This window comes from Orcinus orca, chromosome 12 (assembly GCF_937001465.1).
Source record: "Orcinus orca chromosome 12, mOrcOrc1.1, whole genome shotgun sequence".
Lineage (NCBI taxonomy): Eukaryota > Metazoa > Chordata > Mammalia > Artiodactyla > Delphinidae > Orcinus > Orcinus orca.
The window spans coordinates 31,105,593-31,126,724 of record NC_064570.1 but is presented as its reverse complement, the minus strand read 5'-3'; the positions used below and the strand labels follow the sequence as shown (position 1 = coordinate 31,126,724).

Sequence of the window (21,132 nt, the reverse complement as noted above, 5' to 3'; positions counted from 1 at the left end):
AAACCCAGAAAAATAAAGATTCTACCAGACTTTAGGCAGCCATCTTGCATCTCTCCAACAGGTCACTGTCATAAGAAGACAGTGAAAAGAGAAAAGAGGAGGACTATTTTAGGTCACAAGAGACTTAAGTGACATATCCATATATGTGCTCCTTCATAGGGTCCTGGTTTGATAAATGAGCTATAAAGGAAGTCATGGGGATGACTGGAGAGATTTTCATATAAACTCAATACCAGATAATATTAGAGAACTACTGGCAATTGACTGTTATATATAATGGTAGTGTTCTGGTTAATACGAAAATATTCATGTTTTTTACAAATATATAATGAAGAAATTGGGGCAAAATGTCATGAGTTCCATAATTTAAGTAATTCAGAGAAAAAAATATGGTTAGAAGCTAACCATACATTGCGTCTCTTGAAGCTGTGCAATAAGAAATAAACACCAACAACTATGAAGGATTCTCCAAACCACTACGACCACCACCAAAAACCAACTTTGAATCTTATTAAGACTCAGATCTACCTACCAATTAAAAGGAAATTCAGACAAGAGAAACATATTAAACACTATCACAGAAATGCAATCAACAAACTCCAGAAGGTGGGAAATTCTAAAGAAACAACAGTTTCTTCAACAAGTAAACTGAAAAAGAGGAGAAAGAAACTACATATTAAGATATCTAATAAGAGACATATCAACCAAATGTAATGTACAACCTATTTGGGTCCTAACTTAAACAAACCAACTATACAAACATTTATGAAACAAATGGAAAAATATGAACAGTCACTGAATATTTGATATTAAGGAAATATTAAATTTTTAGATGTAACAATGGAATTGTGTTTATTTTGTTTTTTGAATGCTTACCAGACATACAAAAAAGTATTTATGATGAAGTGATATAATGTCTGGGACCTGCTTTAAAACAATCCAGCATGAAACAGGGTGGGAACAGAGGGATTTGTGGGTACATAAATGAGACAAAGTTGACCATATGTTGATAATTACCTAGAAGATGGGCACATGGGAATTCATTATTCTACTCTCTCCATCTCTCTTCATTTACGTATGCTTCCATTATATAAAGTTTTTAAAACAGAAGGCAGAGAATGAAGCCTAATCACAGCCTATCTTCACTGAATAATAGAATCATCTTCACTGAATAATAGAATCTTCTTCACCTACCACCTAATATAATAAACATGGATGAAAATAAAATAAAATAAAACCTAGCAAAAGATTTACCAACACTGACAAAACAAAGAAAAAAAGATGTAAGGGCTATGCCACAAGCCTCACAAATGAAACAAATGATAAGATTCTGGTGAACAGCGGTGTGACCCCATACCCAATTTTAGAAAATATACTACACATGAGAGGGAAAAAACTAGAAAAAACTATGTGGTGGGGATATGGATATTCACTAGACTATCTTCTCTATTTATTTGTACATTTGAAATTTTCCGTAATAAAAAGTACGAAGAAGATTACAAATATCCTTCAAAAGGATCACCACAGAACACAATTACTTGATTCCCCACATATACTCCTTTCTGACTTGCCATCTTCCCATTTTTACTCTTTTACTTCCAACTGCCAAGGAAGAAGGGCATCGGGGTGTAGTCACTGACAATACTTGCTTACTGGGTGGGAAATTTAACTAGCAAAACTGCAATGTTTCCATATTGTGCTAGAAAAATCAAGACTGACTTTACTGTAAAATGTCTCACTTTAACTGAAAACCTGGTTTGTGGTCTGAGGAAATTACTAAGGCATCTGCTTTCTCCCTTTCTTTTTTGGAAATGAAGCTAGACAAGAAACTCTTGTAATTTGTATCTGGATGTGGTGTTTGCAGAGGATTATTATCTTCCCAAACTTCTAAGTGGTTCCATCTGTTTTTATGGGGAATTTGGCTTAGGATGACTTCAGAAAATGAAGAACTAAGTAAGCAATCCAATCGTCTTTACAATTAGCTTTGCTGTACTCCATGAGTGGTCTTAAGAAAGAACAGAACCGATAACATATTCATGCCAAAAAAAATTTTTAAATTTGAACCTGAAGCTGATAAAAGCCTATGTATGTAACTGCCAATTTATGGGACAGAGGAACAAGTTAAAGTAAACCACAGGGATAGAATCGGAAAAATGAAAAATTGTGTGAATGACAGAGGACAAACAATCCAGTTTCTTCAAAAAACTAGATTACAAGGAAATATAAAAGAGACAAAACCTATAGATTAAAAAGAATCACTAAAAAGAAAAAAAAAGAATCACTAATCGCAATATGTGGATCCTAATTTGGATCCTAATTCTAGCAAAAAACTACGAAAGAAAACAAAAACAAATGGAAATTTGAACAGTGAATATTTGATATTAAAGATTTGCTGTTAATCTCTTAGGTGCAATAATGGTATTGTGGGTTTTTTTCAGAAGTCTTATTTTTTAGAGATACATACAGAAATATGTGCAAAGAGAACAGAAATATAGATCAAACGAGGCTGGCCATGAGTTGGTAACTGTTAAAGCTGGGTGATAAGAATGCATGAGGGGTAGGGGTGTCATTATACTATTCAGTTTACTTTTGTATATATTTAAAACTTCCCAAATGAAGCTCTTTTGTTTAAAAATATGGAATAAAGTTAGCTAATAAAATTAAAAATTTTATCAAAATGAGAATCATAAAATCTTAGGCTCGTAAGACACCTTGGTGGTCACAAAGTCCCATCCCCCACCCAATGAATCTTTCTCCCACCTTCCAAGAGGTGACTATCAGCCTCTGCCCTGGGTCTTTCAAACCATGGAAAAGTCACTCCGTCCCGTGGTAGCCCATTCCATTCTCTGCCTGCTCCAACCGTTAAAAAGTTCTTCTCGGGCTTCCCTGGTGGCGCAGTGGTTTAGAGTCCGCCTGCCGATGCAGGGGACACGGGTTCGTGCCCCGGTCCAGGAGGATCCCACATGCCGCGGAGCGGCTGGGCCGTGAGCCATGGTCACTGAGCCTGCGCGTCCAGAGCCTGTGCTCCGGAACGGGAGAGGCCATGGCGGTGAGAGGCCCGCGTACCGCAAAAATTAATAATAATAATAATAAATAATAATAATATAGGGGAAAATGTGTTCAATAGACTTGACAATAGAGACATCTATTACCTGGAAAAGAACAATTCCACTGGAGTTGTGAGACCAGAAGTCAATAAAAGGAATAAAAAGGCATCTACTACTTTTTAATAAAACTTCACATTGAAAAGAAGGGCCAAGACTACCCTGTTTCAGAACTCTTTCAAAGACCTTACAATTAAATAGACTTTACTTTTATTTCCACCAACTTTCATCTTATTTCAACCCATTTTGTAGCTAACAAGACAATCTGTACAAGCCTTATTCGGTTTCCCTACAAACGTCCATGAAATCTGTAAATCTGATCAGCAGTCCTTGTCTGTCATCATAAAAATTGCTGGCAAAAATATTTTGGATAGAAGATGAGAAAGGTTAAAATTTCAGTAACAAATACCACCACAGATTCCCTCCACTACACAGTTTTTTCCCAATGCTGCCATAAAGACACCATGAAAACGTTATCAAATGTTTTGCCAAAGTTCTTTGTCTATGTTTTTCCTATAAGGAAAGGCAATTACCTTCTCCACAAACAGAGACAAATGAATGAGCCACAGACGACATCTTAAATGGATTTGGACTTATGTCAGGGCAACTGAACCACTTAAGAGAAAAACAGACACAAGAGGCAACATCACTCGCTCAATGTCACGCTTAGTAATTGGTGAACTGGGACTGAAACTTGGGGCTAAAACAATTTTCTTTCTACCCTCCACTCCTTTGAGAAAAAAAAAGTGGAGGAGAGTATCAGGTATCTGGTTTGTTAAAATTCCACTCACTGTAGACCCAGGACAAACTCCCACTAAAGTCTACACATTTTAGGACAGCCCAACGATGACCAATGTTCCAACAATATACCTGGTACTTCAAGGTACTCAACTGAAGATTCAGTGGTACTCTAAAGTACTGGCTTCAGAAGCTCCTTTGTGACCTGTCAACAATACAGATGGGCTCAATGTTCCTTGGAGGGTGGGCGGGAGGAAGACACTTCAGCGGTTACCGCTTTACTTTCCACTTGCTTCCACTTTTCCCCTCTTCTCCTTCACAACTAAAGCCAGTAAAGGAACATGAGTAGAATCTCATTAACACAGCTTTCAAGTTTCTCAATGAAAAATACCCACCCAGTGATCAAATTATACCCTCATACAATAGTGTAGCATTGGCTCTGGTTCAAAATGGTTCCTCTGGGGAGGGAAATGCAAGTACAAACAGGGTACGAAGAGGAATTTACATATTCTCAGGTATAATATAGGAAAGTAGTTATGCCTATAGGCTCAAATGGCCTGGGTTCAAATCCTTGCTTTGCCATTAACTACTTGAGTGACATTGAGCAATTTACTTAATCTTGTGGTGCCTCAGTTTTCTTATGAGGCAAACCTAGAATAACAGTACCTACTACCCAGGGTTACTGTGAGGATTAAATGAAAATATATGTAAAAGTGCCTATAGAATAGTGTCTGACACATATTAAGTATTCAGGAAATGTTTTCTATTGTTATCAATATTTTCTAATTCAATATGTGATGTCTTTACAAAAAATACATTAAACTACGTTTTTATTAAAAAATCAAATTAAAATATAAAGTAAACTATCTCTAACATAAAAAGCATGCCTGTTAATCAGGAAAAGCATTTCAACTATTAAGTGTCAGCTTTGTCTATTATGCCAACGTTCTAGTATGATTTCTCAATAGTATATGGCGAATTATTTTTTAAGTTTTTTTTTTTTAACTATTTTATTTATTTATTTTTGGCTGTGTTGGGTCTTCATTGCTGCATGCAGGCTTTCTTTAGTTGCGGTGAGCTGGGGCTACTCTTCGTTGCAGTGTGCGGGCTTCTCATTGCAGTGGCTTCTCTTGTTGCGGAGCACGGGCTCTAGGCGCGTGGGCTTCAGTAGTTGTGGCTCATGGGCTTAGTTGCTCCGCGGCATGTGGGATCTAACCAGACCAGGGCTCAAACCCGTGTCCCCTTCATTGGCAGGTGGATTCTTTTAACCACTGCGCCACCAGGGAAGTTCAATGACGAATGTTTAAAGCATATACTTTCCCCTCTGTACAGCCACACAGAACTATACACATGGCAGGTTGCTGTGATTTCATAACTGCATAGTTCCATTAAATTTCAGTCAGCTAAAAAAAAATGTTTCACTTGGTCTGGTTCCAACATATTGCCACTAAACTATGCTAAGCAAAAGAATGAAAGAGACAGAGAAGGAGAGAAGTGAGAGACGGAAAGAAAAAAGAAAAATCTAAAAACATTAAAATCACTGGATCACTTTGCTGTACACCTAAAACACAACATTGTAATTCAGCTATATTGCAAGTAAATAAATAAATAAAATGTAAAAATAAAAAAAAGAACATTAAAATCTAGTATTAACATAAGCAGGAGCCATGGAAAAACAATTTATAGAACATCAACATTACCTTGAGAATATACTAGAATTTGAAAGTCAGTTCAGATTTGGTTTAGAAATTGGGTCTTTGAGAACTGGCTAAAGCATTTCCTTTATGTCCACAGTGCTGCATTTAGATGAAACTGCTTTCACGGATTAAAACTTAGATGAAATTGCTCTCACTGATCAAAACAATATTCAGATATTTATCCCAAAAACACAACTGAATATGCCATAAATGAACTAATTTCTGTAATTCTACAAAATCAGTAATGAACATGGACTTTATTTTGGTGATCACATGCCAATGCAGGGGGAGAATCTTACCTACTTACAAATGAAATTATATGAAATGAAATTATCTGGAATTTGCTTCAAAATCATGGGGGTGGGGTGTATCAATAAGATTGGCCGTGTCCTAGTAATTGGCAAAGCTGAGTGAGGCTACACGAGGTCCATTACACTACTATTCTCTCTACTTCTGAATATTTTTAATTGTTTCCATAATAAAAAGTTTAAAAAAGAAAAATACTTTTCTATAGCTGACAATGGTACAGTCTTTCTACAAAAAAACACTTCAGTAGATAATCAGATACAGTAAAAACATGGCTTAAAAAACCTAACAAGAACAACAAAAAAGGTCCTTTAAAAAAGAGCCATAATGGGGAGGAGAGAAAAAAAAAAAAGAGCCATATTATCCTTCATTGCTACATGTGTGCTGCACAGAGCAAGTAACACACAGATCACAGATCTATAGAATGCTCTAGATTCCACCCTCGAGTCTTTCCATTTAAGCTGGTAGCACTGAGGATGAAAGTGAACTGGCCTCAATTAGGAGAAAAGTTGGAGCCACATATGCACTACACATGCTGCCCACAGCGACAGCCCTTCACTGAAGAACTGCACGAGTGAAGAATATCTTCCCTGCACCTTTATTTTTCTGTTTGGGGTGGTGAGAGATCTCGGAAAGAAGAATGTATTCACGTTCCCTTATGTGCATAATTTAAAACAGACAATCTTAGCATTAATGAAATTAAGACGCAGTCTTTATTGATGTTGATTTTAATGGCCAAGATCCAAAAACAGTTCTTGTTACAAGCTCGTGGATAAACTCTTGATTCCTTTGTCAGTGGACAGACCCCACTCATTACTTGTCACTCTAATCTTTCCCATATACAATTTGTATTCATTTTATTAAGAAAACAGAAGTGTGCCTTTTTCTCCGTAAGAGAAGTGAATTAAAGAAAACTTTTCAAGAAAAATGTTCATTTAGCAGCTTTTCTCCCAGAGTCTGCAATTAAACAGAGAGTACTCGGGAAAAGTAAAAGATTATCATATAAAAATGGGCTCCAAAATGAAGGCTAAGTATGCACCATTGTCTAGCATATGACCACAGTGCCACATTTGCTTTTCAAATACTTGTGAAAGCATTTGGCACCGTTTTCCAATAATCCCATAGGACTTTTCCACTTCCTTGTTTTTTCAATAGTATTTGAAAATGTTGACACATTTATTGAACTATTTTTGGAAGACCTAGCTCTGTCTACCTTCAGGGTTCAAGATACAAATATATAAAAGCTACAGGACAGCCCTCCCAGCTATAGAACTTGGCAGGCTTCCTAAGTTCTCCAAGAAAACTTCAATTGGCAAGTCCATTAACATCAAAAGAGGACACAGTAAAGGGAACAACTCTGGACACAGGGAGACCCTGGCCGTGCCTGAAGCTCCATTACTAAATTGCTCAATGGCTTTGAGTAAGTTTAACCCCTTCCTAACTCACTTTGCTTACCTGTCAGAACTCTGGTACAAAATTGGTTTAAGAATCGAATGATAAGATGTTCTGAGGACTTATTTTGAAAAGAATACCAAAAAATAAACTTGAAAAATAAAAACAGTGTTAATTTCTAAAAAAAGAAAACTTAGAAGTCTATGCCACAGTCAGCATATACAGTTTTCTGTTGTTATCTATTAGGAGAAATCTTATTTTAAACCTGCCCAAAGTTTCTCAGAATTTAGTAATCAGACATACTTTATAATTTTGCCAAATCCAAACAGCTACTGTATTATTATTTATGTAATACTTACCCTTAAATCAAGTCACTTTAAAATACCTACTTCGGTCTTCCCTGGTGGCGCAGTGGTTGAGAGTCCGCCTGCCGATGCAGGGGACACGGGCTCGTGCCCCGGTCCGGGAGGATCCCACATGCCGCGGAGTGGCTGGGCCCGTGAGCCATGGCCGCTGAGCCTGCGCGCCCGGAGCCTGTGCTCCACAACGGGAGAGGCCACAACAGTGAGAGGCCCGCGTACGGCAAAAAAAAAAAAAAAAAAAAAAAACTTACCTACTTTAGCCTTATACTAAGTAATATCAATGTAATCATAGTTTTGAAGTACTTGGATATTTTTCTGATGCACACGTATTTAACCATTAAAAGAAAAAGATTCATCTGTGCACCACCTCAAATCATTTTAACATACCACCACATTTTGGGGAGATACTATTGTACTGATCTATTTGTCTATAACATCTTCTACATTAATGAATAGAGTATTTGAATTAATAAATCCCTAAAGCCCACTCGGTAACTTAACTGACACTAACCACATGCCCTCAGGAGCCCTGGGATCTTCCTAGAGCTTCTCAGACCTCACAGCCACTGCCTTATTCAGACCCTCCGTTTTTGTTTCACTTTCCCCGAAACTCATACACAAAAATTGCTAATGTGTGTATCTTTACATTAGTGTAAATCCCACTCTCTATTTATGCTCTAGTAATGAAATTTTTCACCCTTAAAGTATTAGCAGAATCCACATGAGTTCAAAGGTTCCTCTAATAACCAAAAGATATTCAAATAGTCAAAGAATATTCAAATTTATGTATGCCAATCGTAAGTCAGTCTAAAGACAGACAAACTAAGATACTCAGTAAACTCTAAAATAAGGTTGCCATTTCTGATACACATTCACCAAATTTGTTTTTATTGTGTATTTTTAAATCTAGTTCAAGTATATAAAATTTGTAAGTGTGTATACTGAACTAATCCTTGAACTATCACAAGAAAAAAATATAATACATTTTCTGAGCTCTTCCTAAGAAGCACTTTCTTATTCAGTCACATATCAGTCAACCACTCCCATCCACCCTAGATGTTAACTCAACCGCCTGACTTTTCTGTCTCTCTATATATACTGCTGAAGTTTGACTCAGCACTTGGCATGAGAAAAAGGACAATTTTATTATGGCTGCAGTTTTTACCAAATGTGAGTACCACAATAATCTTGGAAATTTATTTTTATCAGTTTAAAACCCTAAATCCAGTGGGTTGAACATGAGTTAATCTCTGCTCACTCCCAAAACCACACTAAAATGACAGAAAGAAAATTAAAGAAAAAAAGGTACTAACTCACCAAAAAAAAAAAAAAAAGGGGAGGGGACAGGCCAGCAGATGAGATATATCAACAGAATTTTAGAAGATGGAGAACAGATGTATAAAGTAACTGACTTAGCAGAGCAGAGGAAGCCTAAACTTGCATTGCTATCTTGGTGGGGACCTACCAAAAACGATGTGATAGTTGGAGAAGGCTTGAGAGCCTTAGGAATTGGAAGTTCCAGAAACCTCTGAGGGTTGAGATGGGAGAGCAAGTTGAAGACAGGGACCTGTTGGAAATAAGGACACGTTTAAACCACACGCACACCCTCAACAAAACTTGGCAGCCAGAAGACAGGAAGTCCACTCTATAACACTTGAAAAAGAAAGGCTCTGTGCTCAGAGGGCAAAGGTGAGGTTCTATACAGAAAACAGGGAGGTCCGGTCACTCAGTCAACAAATATTTACCAAATGCCTACTCTGCACCAGGCACTGTTCTAGGTACTGGAAATACTGAACAAAATACACAAAAAGATTTGCCTTCATGCAGCTTACATTCCAGCGAAGGGAGAGTCAATAAACAAAAAGTAAAATATAAGGATATCAGATTTCAGCAATACACAGTGCAGAAGTAAGAAGAGACAAGGAAGGGATTTAGGGCACCCGGGGGTAGGGGTGGGAGCAGGGTTGTACTTTCAAATAAATGATCTAGGAAGCAAAGATCTGAAGGAGTTAAGGGAGTAAGCTATGTAGGTATCTGAGGGAAGAGCATTCCAGACAGAGAGAAAACAAGCGCAGGGGTACATCAAGATGGGCAGGACAGGAGAAACTATATACATGAAACAAGAAAAGGACATTATCAAAAAGAAAATTCATTAGCCTAGGAGTAGCTTCAAAAATAGGAAAGCAAAAAAGTTCAGTAGAGAGATTAGAAGAAAACCAATTGAAGAAATTTCCCGAAAAGAGGGAACAAAAGGACAAAGGGATGACATCAGAGAGAAAAAAGTAACAAACCTTAAGTCATGGCAGGAAATTCAACATCCAAATTAACAGAAGTTCCAGAAAGAACAGAGAACATAGAGGGAGTCATTATCATAGTGGAATATTTCTGAAAGACAAGAGTTTCCAAGCTAAAAGGGCCCACTGAGTGCTCAGCACAATGAATGAAAGACTCCCATACCATGGCACACCATCATGATATTCAAAACAACAAGTTCAAAGATAAAATCCTGAAAACCTCTGAAGAAAACAAACTAGCTACATACACAGAATCAGAAATGGGAATCGAGTCAGTCTTCTCAACAGAACAGTGGGATGTGAAAATACAATGGAGCAACACCTTCAAAATTCGGTAGGACAGTAACCATTAACTTAGAATTCTATACCCAGCCAAACTATAAATGCAATCAAACTGAGAGTACAAAGAGGCATTTTAAGAGTGGGAAAAGGTGCTTTCAGACATGCAAGGTCTCAAGAAATTCGCCTTCCATTTGCACTTTCTTGGGAAACTACTGGAGGATGCACTCATGTAAAGTAAGAGATAAGAAAGAGACACGAAGCCCAGGCACCCGGGAGCCCAGGAAGAGAGGAAAAGGGCAATTTCCAGAATACAGCTGCACAGCAGTTCTAGGAATAACCAGTCCAGGAAGGATGTCATTAATAAAAAAAAGAAAATGGTTTCCCATATAGTTTTCAACAAAGTTTAGAGCTAAATTAAGGGTAGGTACTAAGAAAACTATACAAATGAGTAAAAAAATAGGCAATTAACTTCAGGATAAAACAAAAAGTTGTAAAAGAAAGTATATGCAATCAAAGAACTATACACAGCTCAGCTGTTGCCTATATGTGCTGTGGAAGGAGAGAAGAGTGTGCATCTGTGCACAGGAAGAGGGAGTCTGTAAAGGAGGCTAACCCCAACCAAGGTAGAAAGTCAACAGCTATTATTGTCTAGAATAGAAAAAGCAAAAAAGCAAGAATATTGTGGTTTTAAACAAAACACATGGATAATAAAACCAAAAGAACTGAAAGCGGTTGCCTCTGAGGAGGAGAAATCTGTCATGAAGGGACATGAAAGGCAGGGGTCTGCTGCTTTTCCTTATAATCCCTACACTATTACCTGACTTTCTAAATCATATACTAGCACCCTGGGGAATACTATCTGCACTGTAAATGAAGTAGCAAAAAGTATAAAACTGCTTGAAAGATAAAAACTGAAAAGGAAGAAGTCACACATTTTATTTTGACGTGTTTTATACCCTGGGACATTTTTCTTACATTGAAACATCAGCCTGGAAACACTACACTAATGTGAAAAACAAGATGAAGGGCACTCGCCACTCCAGCTTGATTCAAGAATCACACAACTAACAGTAGTACTCTGCTTCACAATCACACCTTTACAAAAGAAACTAGGAGGCAGAAACCAGTTAGGAAAGCAAGCTTATCTTTTGTTAAGTTAGATACTGTAGATGCCAACAAATTCCTAAAATCTTCAAGTTCTACAGAGTCACAGCATCAAACAATTAAAAGCAATAATTCACCCTCCCCTGCAGAAGAAACAGAAGTTTTAGCAGCACACAAGCTGGGTGCCCTTGAGCAAATTATTCTGATTTTAAGTCTCAGTTTTTCATCTGTAAAATGAGCATACCGGCTACTTCAAGGTGTTGCTGTAAGAAGGATTGCGGATATTAACATATAATACATAAAGCACCAACTACAGTAGCTGACTTATCATCTGTGCTCCAAAAGTTATTTTTCTTCCTTTTTCACCTGTTTATTAACAATGCTTCTGGCCTTATCAGATTATATACAATGGAACCTAGAACAAAGCTGAGCCACTAGCGTAAAATCCACCTGTCCAGCACAGGTTAAAAAGAAGACAAAGAAGCTAACGGTACAGCACCTGAAGCCAGGATGAAGCCTGGCTTCATGGATGGAAAGCAAGCAAGAAGAGTCATATAGAAGCCTAAACCATGGAGGAACATTACAAAAGAAAAAAAAAGAAAGAAAAGAAAAACAGAAAGAAAATAAATTGAATTAGACCAATTTTCTAGCTCCAACTACTAATACAGAGGACAGAAGAACAGGTTAACTACACTAGAGGATTGAAATCAGCAAAATTCAGACTGTGAGAAACCAAACAGAACAACTAATCAAGTTTCTTCAACATACAAACTACTGCAAGGAAAGATAAGAGATGAAGGGGAAATTAGAGCATATCAGTCTTTAAAGAAACACCAACCAAACAACCTAAACGGCAAAAGAATTTGAAAAAGAACAGTTACATGGGGCTTCCCTGGTGGCGCAGTGGTTGAGAGTCCGCCTGCCGATGCAGGGGACGCGGGTTCGTGCCCCGGTCCGGGAAGATCCCACATGCCGCAGAGCGGCTGGGCCCGTGAACCATGGCCGCTGAGCCTGCGCGTCCGGAGCCTCTGCTCCGCAACGGGAGAGGCCACAGCAGTGAGAGGCCCGCGTACCGCAAAAAAAAAAAAAAAAGAAAGAAAAAGAATAGTTACATATATATGTATAACTGAATCACTTTGCTGTACACCTGAAACTAACACAACATTGTTAACCAACTATACTCCAATATTAAATAAAAAGTCAAAAGATACACCAACCAATTATAACATGCAAATCTTAACTGGATCTGGATTCAAACAAACTTTTTCAAAAATTGATACTTGAGATAATTGGAGATTTGAATATCAACAGCTGAATATTTGATGATATTAAGGAATTTTTAGTGTGATGGTGGTATTCCAATCATGTTTACAAAAGAGTTACCTTCTAGAGATACATACTAAAATATTAAATGATGAAATGAAAAAAAAGTCCTCTAAAAAATCCAAATAACATACAAATAAGGTACAGCTATGGGCTGCAGTAGTGTAACACTAGGCTTCAGAGAACCAGGCAATCTGCTTTGAGAAGGAGTCACAAAGTCTGGGAGGAAACTAGAAAGAGCATTCTTTCCAAGTGTGACCGAGGGCCTACTGCATGCTGGGCTCCAGAAACCATGACTGACAGTGACCCAGAGGTCAGCCTTCACAAAGGGAGAGGTGGGAAATGACTGCTGGCCCTAGAGGTAGAAAAGCCCCACTGCCAGGAACACCTTATTGAAGGTCATATAGATTGAGTCCTTTTTGCATCTTCCAAATTGGTATTTAGTAAAAGAGATGCAAACTGGATAGTCTAGAGGAGCCATATATCTAATACGAATGAATGGGAAGGTCCAGCACTAAGCCAAAAGGCAATGGGTGGGACTTCGGCAAAGTAGGAAGATGACCTGTGTGAGATGGGGCAGGAACTCCTCAGCGCTGCAACAAAGGAGCGTGGGCCCAGTGTGGCCAAGGTCCTCCAATTTTCCCAGAGAAACCTAAAGGAAACATATTTCTGTGAAACCTCCTGATTTCTTAATGTTGTCAACTAATTTAAAATTAAAACACTCTGTTAGGGGAAAAATACGTCCGCAGATCTATTTCAGGTACGAAAAGATGTGCTGGATGTGAAAAGGTCACATTTTAATGTCACATGCAGAGACTTAAACACTATCAATAAAAATTCCACTAACAGCCTTCTTGCAGCAAGTTCACTGAAGCTGTAGAGAGAGGAAGTTATAATATAGCATATGCATACAAGTTTTACACTCCGAATCAGCTACCTCAGGCAACATAACAAAAAAGACTACCACCTCTCTGTGATGCTGAAATTAGATCCAGACAGTTTTGCCATCTATATGCTTTTTTGAGTACTGCCAAAAGCAGTGGATAGTTAAAAAAATTCTAGAGATACCATACTGAAATTGTTAAAAAGTGGTTTTAACTTGTGATCACCATAGTAAATTACAGTTTCATATCAAAGACTCTACTTCCACAGATAATTATTCCTGACCACTGCAAAAAAAAAACTGCTTACCACATTTTCACAAGCAACCCACTAAGTCTTTTCTTAACCTAACAATTTTCACAGAAGCCAGGCACTGCGTGAAGCATTTTATAAGCACTAGCTCATTTAATCCTCATCTAAATTTCTGAGGTAGGTTATGATTGTTCACCCCCATAGTGAAGATAAGGAAACTGAGGCCTTGAGAAATAATTTACCCAAGGTTCCACTGGCATAAGTAGCATTCTAACCAGCACCACAATGTGGACCTGTTACTGATTCCCTTCTAATTAGTATTTCCATCCAAGAAATTTGTGAGGAAATAAAGACACATTAAGTTCAAGGTAAGAAAATACGAAGCCAATATTATATCAGAATTCAGTTTAGGGCTTCCCTGGTGGCGCAGTGGTTGAGAGTCCACCTGCCGATGCAGGGGACACAGGTTCGTGCCCCGGTCCGGGAGGATCCCACATGCCGCGGAGCGGCTGGGCCCGTGAGCCATGGCCGCTGAGCCTGCGCGTCCGGAGCCTGTGCTCCACAACGGGAGAGGCCACAGCAGTGAGAGGCCCGCGTACCGCAAAAAAAAAAAAAAAAAAAAGAATTCAGTTTAACCTTGACAACTGGCTAAAATCGGACAACCAAAAGAATTGAAAGGAGATAAGCACAACAGTGGGGGCATGAAAGTGCAATGGGGTAACATGAAAAAAATAAAAAACAGAAAGTCTCGTAAGACTTCGATCCTCTAATCTCAAAAACTAAGAATAGAATTACATCAGCAGTTTTCAACGTTTTCTGTTTTTCAAAATTGCTCCCCCAAATCTCTCTCTCTCTCTCTCTCTCTCTCTCTCACACACACACACACACAGCCCACTTTACTTAACAGTCTCAGTCAGTTCATGAGCCCCTGAGGCCACCCTGGGCAACACCTTTCCCACTAACCCCACACTTCCCACCTCAAGGTCAAAAATCTAAACTAAATGATTTTCACCCTCCCTTCTGGTACCCTAGGTGGATGAATCAAGGGTGAAAAACGAGTAGACTATTTAGAAAAAAGAAAAGACCTAAGAATTATGGCAAAGTTTAAACTACATATTCATTTAGTATCTTCAGGATACTGGGATGTGTACATATATTGATAGAATATAGGAAACTCAAAAATATGATTAAATTCAGCACTGCTGTTATCATGGTGGTAGGTCCAGCTGCAAATCTCATCAGCAGGTCTGGAAACCTGAATTCAGGGCTTGGAAAAAATGATTAGAGACTCGGCAACCAGACTTATGTGAAAAGTTTTTAAAATCACGATTTTCTTGGAAAAAGGCAATTAGAGGGTAACATAAGTCTTTTAAGTATTTGAAAATTCTTTCATGGAGGTAGATAAATAGGCCATAAAAAGAGAAAAGCAAGAGGAAACTGGCTTCCTGGTAAAAGCATGAATGATTTAAAGACAATGAACTTCCTACCTGACCCAGACAACAAGGTCCTACAGATGAACAAGTGACAAAATCACTTTAGAACTCTTTCCATGCCCTCTGGTTCTTAACCTGGAGAGAACTGAAACCATCCCCATGACGTTCAATTTAGTCACATATGTGAAGTGTCAGCTTGGCTACCTAAAGCAAACCTTACTTATGATAGTTCTCAGAGCAAATGAAAAGATAATTCTTATTCCTCAAATAAATTCCATATTACCATAAAGATTATTTGTGAGGCAATCTATAATGAATTTAGACCTTTACGGTTCTAATACACTAAAGTAAAAAAAAAAAAAATGCAAAGAAGTATGTGTGATATGAAAATATATTTCTACTTTAAAAGTAACTAAGAATAGGAAATTAGTCCAAATGCAATCTTTGAAAAAAAGCAGAAGCAGTATGAATGCACCCATAAGCCACCTGAGGTCTACCCTATACTAAAGGGAAAGCGCCATCACTTTAAAAAATGAGAAAACCACTAAAATTCTCATTAAAATAAATGTTATCCCCAAAACGAGATATTTAGGGAAATATAGATGATCTACCCTTCTAGACATGAAAAACATGCATCTAATAAACCCACATATATCAAGACAACCACAAAACAAGGGGAAACAATAGCCAAGAGTAAGAAAAGCAAATCACCTATATGAAGTATAACCTACATGACATTTCTACATGAAACAGTACCAGGTTCTACAAAGTTAACTCCAATTTTCAATGAATCCTAATTAAAAGCGCCTCCACTACATCATACAAAGTTTCAACAAATTGATTCATCAAATTTATTAAGTACACATAATGGTATAGGTACTTCACATAACTCTACATATGTATTCCCTCCCTCATACAAAAGTCACGTACTTTATAGAAAAAACTAAAAAAAAACATTAGTTATCACTATCTCAGTTATTTCTATCTGATATTAAAAATGATTTCTGGGACTTCCCTGGTGGTGCAGTAGTTAAGAATCTACCTGCCAATGCAGGGGACACGGGTTTGAGCTCTGGTCCAGGAAGATCCCACATGCCATGGAGCATCTAAGCCCATGCGCCACAACTACTGAGCCCACGTGCCACAACTACTGAAGCCCGCGCGCCTAGAGCCCGTGCTCCACAACGAGAGAAGCCACTGCAATGAGAAGCCCGCGCACCGCAATGAAGAGTAGCCCCTGCTTGCCGCAACTAGAGGAAGCTCGTGCGCAGCAACAAAGACCCAACGCAGCCAAAAATAAAATAAATAAATTTATTTTTTTTTAATGATTTCTTTCTTTCTTTTTGGCTTACCTGTAACATCTAAATAACTGCAGTATTTACACTTGGAGGCCATTCCCCTCCAGTTAATGATAGCAGGCATTAACTCCATTTTAGATTTTAGTTTGGGGCACTGCTCAGCCAGAGTAATGATAGAAATCTTATGACTATTAGGTTGCTGGTTTGTGCCAAAAAATGGCATTCCCAAAGAATGCTCTGTCTGGAATCTGTGGGGGAATCATATACAAATCTTCTATTAACTCAGACCTTCCAAAGAGGCTGGAAATGTTTGTGTGTTGGGGGGAGGGCGAAAGGGCTGAGAGTGGATTTGCTGACTCCTAAAGGTCCAGCCCTGAGATTCCAAGATTCTATAAAAGGGCAGTAAATTAGTGTTTGGCTAGTATTTGCTGACTACTGAAGCCAGCACAAACATTTACTTGAGGCTTTTAAACGTGTAAGGGTACCCAGTGGTTAGGTACAGTAATTCTGAATCCGAAAAAGACAAACAAGGCCGCTGGATATATTTCTAAATAAAGGTGGGGTAGGGAGGTATTTCCCCCATATTTCCTTTGTTTTCCCCAAGTAAACAATACAGACTTTTAGAAATGCAAAATTTGATTCTCATCAGTATTTATCCCTATAAACTATTTTATTGCCTTATAAAAATACTAGCAATTCATACTTTTCCAAAATGTCTACACACAGCTTTTAAACAGGCTACTTCAGTTCAAAAAACAAAGAAAAAGGCCCATACTTCCCTGTGGAAACAGAAACAAAAGCAAATCTTCAAAAATATTTAGCTTTCTGCTGTATAAAATATAAACCCCACATTCCTAAATAAAGTGGCAAAGATAGAACCTTTGTAGTTCTCTAGTCAGTTATATGAGAGTGGTGATTCAGGGCAAAACCCGACCTTAAACATAACTATACAATATTACTAAATTACAGAGTAATTTTACCAATAAATATTCTGGTTGAAGACTGCTTTGTCATCTTTGCAAGTATTTTTAGTTGAAAGCAAGTGGTTGGGAAGTCCACGTGCACACAGTTCAGATTTTTAAAAATCTATTTTTAAGATCTGGTGACTGGATAGGTTTTCTAAACTCAATCCTTTCAAACTGGTAATTTGGAAAGGGTAAACCACAAGACGGTTAGTTAAGAAGCAAAGGACCTAACAAGCTCACCAACTCAGATCAGCACAAAACTAACTCAGAAACCTCCAAATCTAATGATGAGCCCAAACGGTCACTAAAGCCTACACATACACAAACTGTACTAAAAGCTACCTCTCCAGATACAGCAAGGGCTATCTGAACTCTCTTGTTTTATATGTCCATAGTTATTTTGGGGATTTGTCCCCAAAATCTGCAGATTTGTCCCCTAAATCTGCAAATCTGCTTCTTTCTACTTGGAATTAAGTTTCAGATTTTAATATACATAACCAGCTGTATATTTACCCAGTTTAATATACGGACCCAGCTGAGAATATTCTACAACAATTTAGATTTTTTACTGAAGTTAGTAATAATTTTACTGAAATTCGTTAAATGATATTTTTTTATCACTTTTAACCGTTTTAGGCAATCCCCATTCAATTTAGGTATCAAGAATCTGAAGTTGGGGGCTCAACTCATCCACATATTTTCTCTGGAAGGTCTAACTACTTTGACTAGAGATAAAAGATTAAAGCACTGTTATGACTAGGTCTTTCTTAAAGAGGGATGTTTCAAAAGGAAAGAAACTGTCCCCTCCCGTTAATCTAAATGAGCAGCCTCTTGTTCTCAGCAGTCCTTCTGCACACAAGACCACTACTGACTTCAGTGGGAATTCTGCCCAAGAAGTGAGGAAGACAGGATAAGATTAAATTAGCCCTAAATCCACGCCATTGTTCCAAGCCATTACCACTTGTACAGTTCTCCAATAACCTCTATAAAGTAGATATCTGAGGTTTGATGGTGATTCTCAAATTGAATTTTAGGATTGATCCCTGGAACTCTGACAGGTGACACAGCCTAACTCTTTAAAAGTTGTGTCAGCCTGATGGATGTATTGAGTTGGCCCTTATCACAATTCAAGATTGCATTGCAATGCAGCCCCATCAGTGGCTGCAACAGCAATCCAGTGATTTCTCACAGCAAAGAGTCCTCCAAACAGAAACCGAATAGGATTAAGTGCTATTCGTTTCCCAGTAAAACCTGTTCAAAGACCGGGAATTCTAAATCCCAGCTCCTGTGGCCAAGAAATTGACTCAGTTTCCCTCTAGTCCTAAATCCAGTGGGAAATGTGATAGGACAGGGGCCAAAATTCTAATTCTCAATACAGTACTATAAATAGAGGATACAGAAATAATAGATTCCGGCGAGAAGAAAAAAACAATGGAAAAAATTAAAAGGTCACTGAATAAAATGGAAGAATAAAGGAAAAACTGTTAAGATTCATTTTTTTAAAAAAGGTTAAATAACAGTAACAAGAACAAGACATCTAGCATACACGTGCCATTTCAGATGCAAGAAGTTCAAAAAACTGAGGAAAAGATGTGATTCAGAAAAGAGAAAATATATCCACAGGTCCTCTAGGTTCTACCTTCCCTCGCACCCCAACAGGGCTCTTAAAAACAGGCAGCGGTGGTGGTAATAAGGAATGCAATTTAAAGCGTCCTAGGTCAATAGGGAGGGCTCCACAGAGACACCCCCCCAAAAAAAATAATAGACTCTAGGCGAGAGCTCTTCTCACTTCACCAAAAAACCCTGACCTCAAGGGAGATGAGCGATCTCGGGAAGCATGATGACCGACGGCTTCCAGCAGACATCCCGGCTGCCGCAGGCAGCGTCTGGGGCTGGGGATTTAGACTCCGATTCCAACCCTGCTTTTTCTGTTCTGTTCTCCTGGTCCTTCCCCTGCAGCTCAACTAACAACCCTCCCAACTCTCTGCCCTCAAATCTAGAGGAGAAAAAGAAGCCATGGGTGGTGAGATGGCCTGAGTGCCGGGACTGCACGGATCAGAGAGCAAAAAGTGCGCTTCTCTCCGAATCGGCCAGGTCGCACCCGTCCTGCGGGACAGAGCGAGCGGCGGCGGGGGACGCGCACCGTGCTTGGGGCTGACGCGACCCTCGCCCGGCTCCACGCAGCGCCCACGCGCGCGGCCGGCCGAGGGACGCACGGCGTCCTCGCCTGCGTTTCCTCTCCCAAAATCATCCGCCAGAAAGGCGACGCCGCCGCCGCGTACCTCAAGCCCCCGCGCTCATCTCCAAGAGTCGAAGGAAGACGGCCGCTCCGAACTGGGACAGGCTCGCGCGCCGCGGCCCGCGCCCAGGATGGAGCCGGATCCCTCCTGCAGCCGCTCCGCGGGGCCCGGGACGCGTGACCCTGAGCCCACCGCACCCCCGCGGGGCCGGTGCAGTCCTCACCAGGCCCCCACCTCTCCCGGCGCCGACGAGACGCGGCCCTGGCTCCCGAGAAGGGAGAAGTGGGGGACCGCAGTGGAGCGGGGAAGCAGGGATCCGGCCTGGAGCAACAACAGGACCCGGTCCCCGGGGCGGGAACGAGTAGGAGAGAAGACAGGGAGTCGCAGAAAACCCCAAAGCCGGCAGCCCTCCCCCTCCTGGTGGAACCGTCCCGCCACCGCTTCCTGCCCAGGATCAGCTTCCCAGCTGCAGTCTCAGGAAAAATCCGAGACGCCCCTGCAGCTCCGCAGGGACCAGACGCTCTGCCCGGGATACCCCACCCCGGGCCCGCCATTCCGCAGCTCCGCACACCTCCTTACCCGGACGCCGCACTCAGGAGCTCGCTCGCCGCAGGGACCCGTCCAGCTTCAGCGCCAGCCGCCGGCCGCAACACCCGCCCCCTCCCTCCCGTAGGTTTCAAATTGAAATTCCCTGGCTGAGGCCGTCAGAGGACTCCGCGCGCCAGCCCCGCCCCCTCGCGGCGGAAGCCCCGCCCGCGCCCCCGCCGGACGCGCACCGGGTGCGGAAACCCCCGCGGGCTGCGGCACGCCCCCTGTGCCCAGGCCACGCCCCCGCGCCAGCCTGGGCGACCCTTCCCTCGGGATTCGCCGCGCGCCCGGGCCGGGTACCCTGCGCTGGAAGGACTCGTCTCGCCCTCGGAGCTGCCCTGGATAATGAGTGCTGATGCCTGTGTGCAAGCCTTTGTTACCCGCGAATCCCGATCTTAAATGCCCTTTTATCAACTTTCAAAAGTTATTTCTTCAAAGTGAATCCATTGACTAAACCTTTACCCCAGGCTAGGCCCTGTTGATACAGAAATAAGGAAAACTAGATTCTCCTCAGTCTAGAGTGGAAGAAGTGCTTTCACAGAGAGGGCAGTGGCAGGGAACCGTTTATTCTTCCTGTGGGAGGGACAGAAGGGATTGGGGAAGCCCACTGGAGGAGGGGCTTTTATGCTGAACCCAAAGTGTGGGTAGGATCTCCAGGCGGGGGCCTGGGAGGATTGCAGCGCAGGATGTGGCTGAAGGCTGGAAACCTAGGTTCAGGCCGATTGTGGAAAGACACATACACACACAAAAGATACCTCCCCGTTCTTTTGTATAATTAGATTGCCTTCTTTCAGATTCTACTTATTTCTTCTTTTCTGAACCTTGGCATGTCAAACAGGCTGTCCAAGTCATTGCCTCTAGCATCTGGCACA

The 21,132-nt window shown here is 40.4% G+C and overlaps 1 protein-coding gene and 1 long non-coding RNA gene across 27 annotated transcripts in view; one reads left to right on the top strand and one right to left on the bottom strand.

Moving 5' to 3' along the window:
• The window catches only part of LOC125960740 (uncharacterized), a 144,143-nt gene extending 129,780 nt beyond the window's left edge, over positions 1-14,363 (top strand). The window contains exon 2 of the long non-coding RNA XR_007470726.1: positions 14,203-14,363. This is a non-coding gene — a long non-coding RNA (uncharacterized LOC125960740). The remainder of the gene's footprint in view (positions 1-14,202) is intronic.
• The window catches only part of EPB41L2 (erythrocyte membrane protein band 4.1 like 2), a 266,005-nt gene extending 245,652 nt beyond the window's left edge, over positions 1-20,353 (bottom strand). For 23 of the 26 annotated variants that reach the window (XR_007470721.1, XM_033407295.2, XM_033407235.2 and 20 more), the window contains exons 1-2: positions 20,252-20,353; positions 13,165-13,254 (exon numbers count right to left, since the gene is read on the bottom strand). The gene's annotated coding sequence lies outside the window, so the exon portion shown is untranslated. Of the gene's footprint in view, positions 1-13,164; positions 13,255-19,714; positions 19,856-20,251 lie in introns of those variants that run through there. The other 3 variants (XM_033407287.2, XM_033407227.2, XM_033407293.2) reach the window with 3 other exon arrangements.
• Between the last annotated feature and the right edge of the window lie 779 nt (positions 20,354-21,132).